General features: G+C 39.7%; 1 protein-coding gene across 11 annotated transcripts in view; it reads left to right on the forward strand.

Moving 5' to 3' along the window:
- The window catches only part of ERBIN (erbb2 interacting protein), a 116,811-nt gene that overhangs the window by 38,910 nt on the left and 65,705 nt on the right, over positions 1 to 12,196 (forward strand). For 9 of the 11 annotated variants that reach the window (XM_015652939.3, XM_015652940.3, XM_015652938.3 and 6 more), the window contains one exon: positions 2,639 to 2,695. The exons of 1 other annotated variant lie outside the window; for it this stretch is intronic. The gene's annotated coding sequence lies outside the window, so the exon portion shown is untranslated. Of the gene's footprint in view, positions 1 to 1,553; positions 1,574 to 2,638; positions 2,696 to 12,196 lie in introns of those variants that run through there. One more of the 11 variants, XM_015652936.3, reaches the window with a different exon arrangement.

Raw genomic sequence — 12,196 nt, forward strand, 5'->3', positions numbered from 1 at the left:
CAGTCCTGGCTGCAGCATCAGTTCAGCTGATGGCATGTCCTGGGACCACTGTTTGGGTTTAGATCAGGGTATCTATTAATAGATAAGCTTTCCCTGCCCTGGAGATAAGTGTCATGCTTCCTATGCAAATGACTTACCACTCACAGTCCATTCTTCCAGGTCCTTAAGCAAATGGGTCAGAGGGCTTTGGATCTTTGGTGGTCTTGTTCTCCTCATACACTCTGTGTCTGCTTCTCTACCTCATTTTTCTGTTTGTCCTGTACTGAGCTGTGCTTATCTCCAGGAGGAAGATCAAAGACGTGTGTCCCAGAAAAGTGCTGTCCTACCTCTGCATGGCCCCTTGTCCAGTCACATCTTGTTCTTTCTCACCGTGTTACTGCCAGCAGTCCTTGGCTGTTGTTACCTACAGTCCTTGGCTGGTGCCACAGCCACCCTGCTGCTGGTGTTTGAGGCAAACATGAGCCACTTGTCTTGTAGACTTCTGTAGTTCTGGTACATGGTTACTTTGAGGTCCTCCAAATATCCCAGATTATTTTCTTAGAGAGGTTGTGCTTTCCTGCAAACTGTGTGGTGATAGAAGATTTTTGTTATCATCAGTGCTTACAGTTGTAGCTACAGCACATTCTTAGCTGTCATCTTTTGCTAGAGGCTTAAGGTTATGTGACTCAATGTCACAGTTTCAAGTGACATTATGGAAACATCAGTTGCACTGAGTTCATTGCTTTTGTTTTATTTTGTAACTGATGTCTCTTGTTCAGAGACTTGTGTAGCTACTAAATCTCTAAAGCAGCATGACCTGAGATATCTAGGTAGTGTTGTTCCCCTGATGCACACACTTGCTTTATTATTGCCTCTGGATGTTTGAGACTGGAGGAGTTCCTTCTGCTTGGGATGGAAGTCTGCAAACAGTTCAAATGGTAATGACTCCCTACCATGAGGCAGCCAAACAGGTGTCAGGAAATGATGCAAGAGTAATCCCTTTTTGCTTATTGTTTTTGTGATGATTATGGGGCTAGCTATTTCTTTGATAATTTCTGTACTGTGAATGCTTTGCCTGCAGACTCTTGATCTCTTAGGTCTTTATCTTTCAGAGGCAAAGTCACCTGACTGTCTCTTTTTCACATCTAGCTCTGCACTGTTGTGTTCTCTGGATGAATTCTGCTTATCCTGGCAAAAGTATTGCAGACCTGCATTTCTTCTGTTTGGTAGTTTGTGTACAGTGGCTCTGAAATAGTTTTTGTAAAGGTCACATAGTTTTGCAGTAGCAGCAAAGTGCTGTGGGAAAGGAAAGAAGCATGTAGCCATGGCAATTTGACTGACTTGTTTAAGAGCCCAAGTTTCAGAATCTGGTTTGATCATTGATGTATTTCTTGATCTTTAATTGTATTGAGTGGTTCCCTGCATTTCTGAGGCTGGCTAAACTAATAAGATTTTTTTTTTTTTTTTTTCAGAAGGAAACATGAAAGGCTTGTGGCTTTAATATTACTTTCACCCCTAGTTGCATGTCTTGGATGCCCTTCTATTGAAAATGAATGTACAGATGTATGCAGTGTAGTGGATTGGAGTTCATTTGGTATGAATGCAGAAGCTGACATCAGTGACTCCCAAATGAGGAATAGCCCATGTGATATGCAAAAGTTGATTGCAATGCAATCCTGCTGTGGCAGTCCTGACTTCTGTGGGAGTTCATTGTCCTGCTTCTTACCCCAAAACAAGGAACTTGTTTTCTCTTGGAACAAGTTGATTTTAAATCTCTTTTAGGATCTATTTCTTTATTTTATGGTGGCCTAATTCTGCTTTTATTGGGAAGAAATGAAATATAGTTCCATTTATAGGCAAATCCTTCGAATGAAGCTACTACCTGTGATCCCCACAATTTAACTTCTTTTCTAGATACTGAAAATTTGACAGAATATACTTGGCTTGACTTAGCTTCTTATCTGCTCTACGTAATTTTGTGCTCAGTTAGATGATCTGTCCAAGTACAGTGACATTTAATCCCTCTGAAGATACGTTCTACTTCTGCCTTTGTTGGAGTCAAAATTAATCCTTCCTATTAGTCCAGCCACTAATTTTGTGTGTATTCAGTCAAAAACACTGGATGCTTTCATTTGTTTTTAATTGTTGTATTTCAGTGAAGTTAGCATCTGAAATCTGTTATGCCTTATACAAAGTGCTACAACTTTCTAAAAAATTCCTAAAGTTAACAGTGCAAAAATGTACTCTTTCTGTCTTTGATTAATTTTTGATTATTTTTTTCTTAGAATTTTTCAGAACTGTGAGCAAGAGAAATCTGTGCGATACTTAATATTTTAATATGGTAACTACAAAGGGAATAAAAATGAAACAATTTAGTAGACAGAGTGCTTTAAAATAAAAAACAGGGTGAAAAAGCAATTATTTTCTTTTGTACACAAAAGATTTATCTCCTTTAAAAGAACATATGCAATTTTGCTGTCTTTGAAGTCTTTCAAGTGCCCTGAAATATTCAAGCTTTTATTCACACGCATGCACAGCTTTTCTTTTAACAAAACTGAAACTAAGAAAGCCAAAAAAAAATCCAATACAATATAATATTGGCTTGTTCTAACCCTAGTAGTGATAGGGTCTCTAAAATTCTTCCCTTTGTCTTAAACAGAATGTTGACTTTGAAAGCTCAGGGAAGAAGCAGCAGGGAGAAGAAAGTAACACAGTGGTAAGTACCTTATTTTTCTTTCCTCTGGACCATCTGCCTAATGTGTTAAAATAGAAATCCTCTTATTTATTCATGTTTTGTTATAATTGCCTTCCCAGCACTTGAATTTTATTCTGCATCACATCTCATGTTACTTTGAAGGCAGATTTTTTTAGCTCTGAATATCTATTGAGGACCCAAGTAAATTTTATCTGTTTACATGTATTTGTGTGCACATATAGAAAGGGCAGTATATGGGAGAGGAAAATTATTCTGTTTTAAAGCTCAATGCCCATTATTAAGTATTTTGGCTTGAGAACTTTAGAATACTGAGTTTTGTAATTTTTTTTCTTACAGATGATAAACAGATTTTTTGAAAACTTGGATCAAAAGTACTTGAAAAAATGCTAAAAGTTTTTGTTGAGCCTCTTACTGTCCTCTTTGGTTTGCTGCTCTAAAGCCTAGATATACATCGTATCATATACTTTCTCTCTTACTGATGTGTTAAGATTTTTTAGCTAGAGAGCATATATAAAAATGTGAAATGTGCTAACAAGACAAAGTCTGATTTGCTTTCAGAACTCTATCGAAAAGCAACACATGTTCAGAATCAGCTTTTTTCTTTATTAAATAATGCCAATGCAGATGGCACTAACTTGCTCTTGCCTTTTATTGTTAGGGTTTGCAAAGGCAAGTATTTTTCATGAATAAAAGAGTATCCAAAAGAATATTTAATTGTCAGAAGGTCTGTATGAATTCCTGTAGAGGAACTGCTACTGTGCTACATAGTCCCCCTCCTGCCCCAGAAGAAAAAACCCCAACAGCGTATGACAGCAGCTTCCATCTGCTCTGATCTTATTAATAGTGCTGCTCAGATTGTGGAAATGCTAATAAATATTGACTCCTCAATGACTTTTATTTTGAGATTACCAAATACTAGTTCAAAGGATAGAAAATCTTCTGCATATTTTGTCTGGCATTTCTATAAACAGCATATGCTTAAGTAGAGAGAAGTGTGTGCACATGCTTGTGTTTTCTAACCTTCTGTGTAGCCTATAGTGCTGTATGCTTTGTGTGCTTTGGCATTCTCCACTGAGCTAATACTCCATGCTGTTGCTGCACTGCCTCAGCTGTGCTGGCTGCACCATAAGGTTTGCTGCTTTCTATGGGCAAATGACTAGCAACGCCTCTTGCCTTTACTTCCACTTGTTCATCTCTTTGACTATGGTAGTATAACTAGAGGAATTAAGACAGAATCTCTTCCTTTCTGCTGGAATAGATGTTGACTGTATGCAGTGCAAAATATTTTTTCATGAAGTACTAATCCTTAAAAAAACCTAAACCTGAAGTGTAAGCTGTTTCTTACAGTTTTTTACCTCTGCCAGAAGCTTGCCATCTTTTAGTCTGGTTGCTCTGTGTATTTAATTTTCTTTGTTTCTCTGTGTAGAAAGTCAGGAATTTGTTTCTATGGATCTTTTTCACAGTAGCAATGAAAGAAAATGAGGTTATTTGATAAAAAATTTATTTATTTTTAAAAGTTATTTGATGTAGGGTTTGGAAAGCAAAGCAATTCTGAAGTAGCTTGGTTGCAGCTAGCTGTATCAAAATGCTGGGATTACTAGGTATATAGTAACTGTGATTATTTCCACTGCATATTTTAAAAAAAAAGTGGCTAGTGGGGGATGGAGTGCACTTCAATATCCTTTTGGGATAAATGTTTCATATTTCTGGCTATGTATTAATTTAATACATAATACTAAATCCAAATTGTTTCAGTTCCATAGTGTAAAGAATTTTTTAGCCATCTGAAAATATCAGTGTTGAAATACTGAAGTATCAATGTCATAGTTCTTAAAGAAGCTGGGGTTGTTGCATATTCTGTGAAGATTTGTGGGACTCCTGCAGTTTCCTTCAGACTTCAGTTTGCCATTGTAAAAATCACTGCATTTATATGGTGGGGGTTTTTTTGTTTTTGTTTTTTTGTTGTTTTTTGTTGGGTATTTTTTTTTTTGTTAAATCCAAAGAAGAAAAATGGGTGAGATTCAAATGCAGTAGTTTTAAAAATGAATTTATTCCTCCCTCTTATGGTTTTCTTAGTAACACGACAAATACACACCCAAAGAATATGCAATCAAGTGAAACATCAGAAATGAAGCTCAGATCTAATGCTAATCTCAGCAGTGTTGTTAATGGTATCCAATTAGAAACCATTCTTTAGAGGAAGTGTTACACTGGCACTTGGATAGATTTACTGTCCAGATGGAAGTTATTTTCTAGGGCTGTCTCAGAAAAAAAGCAAAAGAAAATGTGTGAGAACATACTTGCAGCTACCTGGGCTACAATTATGTTATCACAGTGTATGTGTGTTGCTGTGTTTTAAGTAGTGTTATTATGCGAAGTCAATATAAATATATTTTAAAAAGAGTAAAAAGTGCAGTTGCTTGGTTATCTGAATATTTAAATTTTTTTTTTCCTATTAACTTAATTTCTAATTTTTTTTCTCTCCCTTGTTTTGTAAGGATATTGCTGTAAAATATTTTGCCTTAAATTGATAGAATCACTGAAGAGTTACAGTTACAAGTGGCCCCTGGAGACCATCTCATCCAAGTCAGGGTCATCTAGAGGAGGTTACAAAGGAAAGGTCTCTGAGTTTTGAATGTCTCCAGAGAGGGAGACTCCACGTCCTCCCTGGGCAGCCTATTCTAGTGCTCTGCCACCCTCAACATAAAGAGGTTCTTCCTCATCTTCTGGTGAAATTTCTTGTGTAGTAGTTTATGACAATAGCTTCTTGTCCAGTATCTGGGCACCACTGAAGTCTGGTATCATCCTCTTGGCACCCACCTTCGAGATATTTATATGCATTGATGAGATGCCCTCTGTCTTCTCTTCTCTAGACTAAACAGGCCCAGCTCTCTCAGTCTCTCCTTGTAAGAGAGATGCTCCAAACCCCTCGTGATCTTTGTGACCCTTTGCTGGAGCTGCTCCAGGAGCTCCTTGTCTCTCTGGTACTGAGGATCCCACACCTGCACACAGCACTCCAGGTGTGGCCTCACTGGGGCTCAGTAGAGGGAGAGTTCAGCTCCCTTGACCTGCTGGCCACACTCTTCCCAATGCAGCCCAGGATCCCACTGGGTCTCCTGGCCACAAGGACACACTGCTGGCTCATTGTCACCTGGTGATCCACCAAGACTCCCAGGTCCTTCTCCACAGAGCTGCTCTTTAGTGGGGCAGCCCCAGCCTGTGCTGGTACTTGGGGTTATTCCTCCCCAGGTGCAGGACCCTGCACTTGCCCTTGTTGAACCTCAGTAGGGTTCTCTCTGTCCAACTCTCCTGCCTACCAAGGTCCAGCCAGAAGGCAGCAGAGCCTTCAGGAGTATCAGCCACTTCCCCAGTTTGTATTGTCAGCAAACCTGCTGAGGGTACCTTGGATCCCTTCATCCAGGCCAGTCATAAAAAGCTGAGTGAGACTGGACCCAGTATTGATCCCTGAGGAACACCACTGACTACAGGTCTCCAGCTGGATTCTGCTGACCCTCTGAGCCCTGGATCATGACCCTCTGAGCTCTGCCATCAGCCAGCCCTTGGTCCACCCCATTGTCCATTATCTAAACCACGTTTCCTGTGCTTACCTATGAGGATGTTGTGGGAGATGGTGCTCAAAGCCTTGCTGAAGTGGAGGCAGACAATAACCACTGCTCTCCCCTCCTGCATCTACCCATCCTGCCCTGCCATCACACAAGGCTGTCAGATTGGTCAAGCATGATTTTCCCCCCTAGGGAATCCCTGCTGTCTGCTCCTGATGACTTTCTTTTCTTCTGCAAGCTTGGTGATGACCTCCAGAGTGTTCTGTTCCATCACTTTTCCAGGGATGGAGGTGAGGCTGATTGGCCAGTAGTTTCCAGGGTTCATCATGCTCTTTTTAAAGATGAGACTAACTTTGTCCTTTGTCCAGTTGTTGGGTAGCTCTCCATGGTTTTTCAAAGATGATGGAGGGTATCTTAGCAATATAATCTACTAGCTTCCTCAACACCTGTGTGTACATCCCATCAAGGTCGATGGATTTATGAATGTTAAGCCTGTCTAGTTGAATCTTCAATAGCTAGGAGAAGGTCTTCTTTCTCCAGCCTTCTTCTCCTTGCCCCAAGGTCTGGGATTCCTGAGGGCTGACCTCAGCAGTTAACAGTGAAGGAAAGAAGGCATTCGGTAATTCTGCCTTCTCTCTGTCTTCCTTCACTAGGTCACCTATCTGATTCAGCAGTGACCCCACATTTTCCCTCGCATTCCTTTTGCTGATCTTGTACTTTTAGAAGCCCTGCTTGTTGTCCTTGGTATTCCTTTACAGACTCAACTGGAAGTGGGTTTTGGCCTTCCTTGTCACCTCCTTGCATTCTGTGGCAGTGTTCCTGTCATACTCCCATGTGGCCTGTCCTTTGTTCCACATTCCATAAATGTCGTCCTTCTGTTCAAAGTTTGTTAGAAACTCCCTGCTCATCCATAAAGAATGCTCCCTTTGCTTAATTTTTGGTTCATGGGAATGCACTGGTCCTGAGCTTAGAGGAAATGATGTTTGAATATTGACCAGTTTTCTTGGGTCTCCTTCTCTTCTAGAGCCCTAAGCCATGAGATTCTGCTAGAAAGTCTTTGAAGAAGCTGAAGTTAGTTCTGTGGAAGTTTAGGGTTGTAGTCCTGATTGCTCCTTTGCTTCCTCTACTCTGGATCATGTTGAGTTTCAACATGTCTTGGTTGCTACAACCAAGGCTGCCCCCAACCTTCACATTCTCAGTCCCTCCTGAATTGTTTGTACAAGGTCCAACAACACACCTTTCCTTGCTGGCTCTTTTACCACTTACATCAAAAAATTACGATCAATGATCTGCAGGAACTTCTTGGACTGTGTGCTGGATCATGTTGTTTCTCTCCAAAAAATACCAGGGTGACTGAATTACAGATCTATACTCCCATTTAGCTCTGACTTACTGAAGCCTTGGTCTAGGCTTGTAATGATGTTGAGCATTACTGTTTCAGTTAAAGGCTGCGCTTGAAATAGAATTTTTATTACATAGGTTATTTGCTTGAGATTTTTTCTTCTCATTTTAAAAATAGTACTTTTGTTCTGGTTTGACAAAGTCATTTGTCACTGTTTTTGTCACTGTTAAGCTTTTGCAATGGTAAGGCTGGGTACTGCTGACTGTTTTATTGCAGAAAATAAATAGAAATAATGATTCTGAAGTGTTCGTTTTATATGCTTAGGGTGGGTTTTATTTGTCAAACTTAACTCTTGAGGATTGTTTTAGTGTAGGCAGTTTAGATAAACTTTTCAGCTAAAAAATATCTATTACAACACATACCTAGTTAGAGATTCCTTAGTTCCAGTAAAACAGGAAAATGCTGTTGTTAAACAAAGAAAATGTAACTGATTACAGGTTAACACCATTGCAAGTGCAACAAATAAAGAGATTTTATAATATGGTTTGATGAGAAGCTTCATGTTCTAATTGTGTAAAGGATTTCTGATTCTTTTAAATCAAAGCAAAATAGAAATGGTAAATTGACATCTGGTTAGAATTTATTTGTGGAATGCAAAAAAAGAGATAATTTAAGTAAATGTCTCCAGAATTCATACCTGACATTGCTTTTCTGAATTGCCTGAATTTACTGAAATTATCTTGCTGCCCTGGCCCTTGGAGATGAGTGGATGGTTTGGGGTGGGTTTTTTTTTTCTTGTTGTTGTTGTTGTTTTAGTATATAGAGGCACTGAGAACTTGCAAAGTATTCAACCCCAAGAAGAACTTTGAAGATGTTTTGACAAGTTAGGAGTAGAGAATGGTTGGGTTTGGTTACATTCTGGTATGCTGGATCAGTAAAAAATCCAGATTTCTGTGCTCTCTGTTCCCTTAGTTTTCTCAACAAAACTCAGCAAGCATCCTTAATATTTTTTCATTTAACAATTGGCTATTCACTGTATTTACTAACATGTTCTTCCTCCTGTTGTTACCATTCACTATTGTTTTTCAAGAGTAATGTCTTTTATTTCTTTTTCTCTGAATGCTGTCTGTGAGCAAGCACAGCGTGTTTTTTTGGTGTTCCTTGCCTGCATGAGGACACACAGCCATGGATGCAGTTGAGCATTGTTTTTATGCCAGAACCAGGGATCCTCAGACTATAGCTTCATATTAAAATGGTGTCTATTTTAGTTCCAACCACTTCTCTTTTATCCAGAGTGCAGTACTTCGGTTCATTTGTTTGTACTGATACATTTTCCAGTCTCATTCAGTGAAATGCATGACATAAGCAGTCAAGTTTGGGGATTTTTTTTTTCCTGAAGTGACACAAAGAAATAGCTTGGATGAGAAGGGAGGAAGAAGTGAAAATACCTTAAGTTGGCATTGTCACCAAATGAGGCTTCACCCCTCAGCCAAAGAATGCCAGTGATACTTAAAAAGGGAAAGTTTCTTCACAGTGCAGGCTGTCTTTGCATGCTTCAGGTCCTTTTAGGTGGTTATCAGGTTGGAGCCATCCTTTCCTTTCCCAAAGATGGTAAGAAAAATGGATTGAAGAGAAACACACTTTCAAGCTAGGGTGTTTGCAAAATGGTGGTTGCAGCTTGTTTTTTAAGTTCACCTTTCCTGCCCGAGAGAACTGGATTGATCTTAGGGGAAGTCTGTACCAAGCCGTAATGCTACCCCCTACACATTTCACCCTCCTCCCCCCCCGATTTCCTGATGAGTAAGAGGTGCCAAATACTTCGAGATTGAAGAGTGAATAATTCTGTATTCTGTTTATTGTAAAAACCTAAGATGTTTTGTGTTCCTTTTAGAAAGACGATGTTGTTTATAGTTTTTCCTAAATTCATGAAAATTCGTGCTGTTTTTAACTGGAAGACTTTAATGTAAATTGTGCTGTTACATTTCACAGTATAGCATCTGTCATTGAGAAACCACAAAACCTGTGTTTTGGTGTCTTCTGTGGTGCTTGTTACTGCTTTAGGCAGAGAAAAACCCTTATGGGTTTTTTCATAATTCTTTGTTTCGACATGAAAATGTTGTGACTTCTGACAGTTGGCTAATTAAAGCCTTTCTGTATTTGTCAAGCAGCGTGTTAGGTTACATACTCCCCAGCGCAATCTTTCCCTTTTCTGTGTTTATATGTGCTTAGTTCCATAATTCTGCACTAGTTTGTAGACAGTGAGGTGGACTAAAAAATACATCACTGTATTTTGTGTGCCTAGTTCATCTTGCCTTTCTGTATAGACATCTGATAACTGGTTTTGTTTTCAACTGCTGCTGATGTAACATCCTTTTATGAGGCCTGGGAGGGGGAAGCAGTGCTTTCTTGACCATGAGTGATCCCATCCTCTTAGCATCAGACAGGAAATCTAAGGGACTAATGATACAGTGAAACTATTGCTGCTTTCTAAACAAACTAACATAGACTGAAGACAAAATTACTGTGATCTTGAGCTCTACTTGAGGTTAAACTGAAAATGTCCCATGGGTCCTGGCAGGTCTACAGATGGTGTTGGACTGCAAGGTGTTTGGGTGATGGGAGTATGCAGGGAATCATCAGAGCTCAAGGGAGGAGTGATGGTTCATGAATGATGTTAGTTTCTTCTGGATTAAAATTTAGCATATATGCAAGATTTCTGTTGATCTTGTTTTCTTTCATTGGTCTTCAAATCAATGTTTTTATTTTCAGCTTCATTTAACAATAATTTACATGATTGTATAGTATTCTATTCTGTTTTACTGTTTACAGTTTGTATTGGGTGTAGGTGGCAAGTATTAAATAGCTGGTGTTTGATGTCCCACCTGTAAGGGGAAGGGAGAACCTAAGACTTGTAGATGCTTTTCAGAAGGAATAACTAAAATTACTGGGTCCATAAAAGCTTTTGAAATTTTGTTAGTTAATTGAACATGGTGCGGAAGTTGGTATGTTAGTCCTGCACCTCCTAATGTATGTACACAGCAGTGGATTTTGGATAAAGATGTAGGGTGCAAAGAAGGAGATGGAGAGACAAATTAAAGATGGAGAGAGAGGGAGTAAGAGACAGAGCCAGTCCTGGCTTCTGTATTTATCCAGACAATAGGATGTCCAGGATCCAGGGGCTGCCATGCACTTGGGCTTGATTTGGGGACCGTTTTTAATACATAAGCTTTCCCTGACCTGGAGAAAAGTTTTGAGTTTTCTGTGTAAATTGGTCATCATGCAGAGTCTGTTCTTCCAGGTACTTAAGCAAATGGGTCAGAGGGCTTTGGATCTTTGGTGGTCTTGTTCTCCTCATACACTCTGTGTCTGCTTCTCTACCTCATTTTTCTGTTTGTCCTGTACTGAGCTGTGCTTATCTCCAGGAGGAAGATCAAAGACGTGTGTCCCAGAAAAGTGCTGTCCTACCTCTGCATGGCCCCTTGTCCAGTCACATCTTGTTCTTTCTCACCGTGTTACTGCCAGCAGTCCTTGGCTGTTGTTACCTACAGTCCTTGGCTGGTGCCACAGCCACCCTGCTGCTGGTGTTTGAGACAAACACATTAGACCCTTATCTTCTGGGACCCTACATGGGGATCTGCAGGTGTTACTTTAGCACATGGGAAGTTGCCTGAAGCTGCCCCCATGCTGGATGGAACAAATTCCAGCTGTTTCCAAGATGGACCCGCCACTAGCCAAAGCTGAGTCAGTCAGCAATCTTAGTAGCACCTCTGTGATAATATATTTAAGGAAGCATTAAAAAAACTGTACAATAGCCAGACAAGAAAAGTGAGGATATGTGAGACAGCCCTGCAGACGGATGCCAGGGACAGTGAAGGAGGGAGAGGAGGTCCTCCAGGCACCAAAACAGAGATTACCCTGCAGACCATTGTCCAAGGTGGAGCAGATATGTGCAGAGTGGTGTTTTTTTCTTTATATTCTTTCAAGAAGTGCAAAAAACCACAAAACAACCCAAGATCTAGATAAAGGTTATAATATTGCTGTTGGCTGTGAACACTGAACCTCAGGTAAACTTGTGTCAAGGCTCTAATGGTTGAGGAAGCAAGGGAGTTTTATATGTGCTTTGGGTTTTTTCTTTTTTTTCCTTCACTATCTTTATTGTTTTACTATTACTGTTTTAACCCCTTTAAGAATTGGGGTTGTTAAGTGATGGAGAAAAATAAGCCATCACAACATTGTAGGTCTGCAAGACAATTTTTACATTGTTGGATTTGGCAGTTCAGGTGGTCTGATGTAGTGTATTAGGAAATCAAAATTATTCTTGATATTCTTGCCTGTTTTATGGGCAAGAAAAAATCACTATCCTTTGTGTACCTTTCTACATTCTGTGTACTTAAACTAAACATGGAGAAGTTCCTATTTGAGCAAAATAAGAGAAGCACATGTTGCGTGTGAAATCACATTTTCCTGTCTTTGATAGTTCTAACTTTGATAGTGTATTCTCTTGTGTTTTCTAATTCCTTTCATCCATTACAATTTTTCTGCTTGGGCAACTGGCCACAAGATGGGTAGACTGAGAGATATGTGTCTTTGTCTGAC

The sequence above is a fragment of the Parus major genome, chromosome Z (genome assembly GCF_001522545.3).
Source record: "Parus major isolate Abel chromosome Z, Parus_major1.1, whole genome shotgun sequence".
Lineage (NCBI taxonomy): Eukaryota > Metazoa > Chordata > Aves > Passeriformes > Paridae > Parus > Parus major.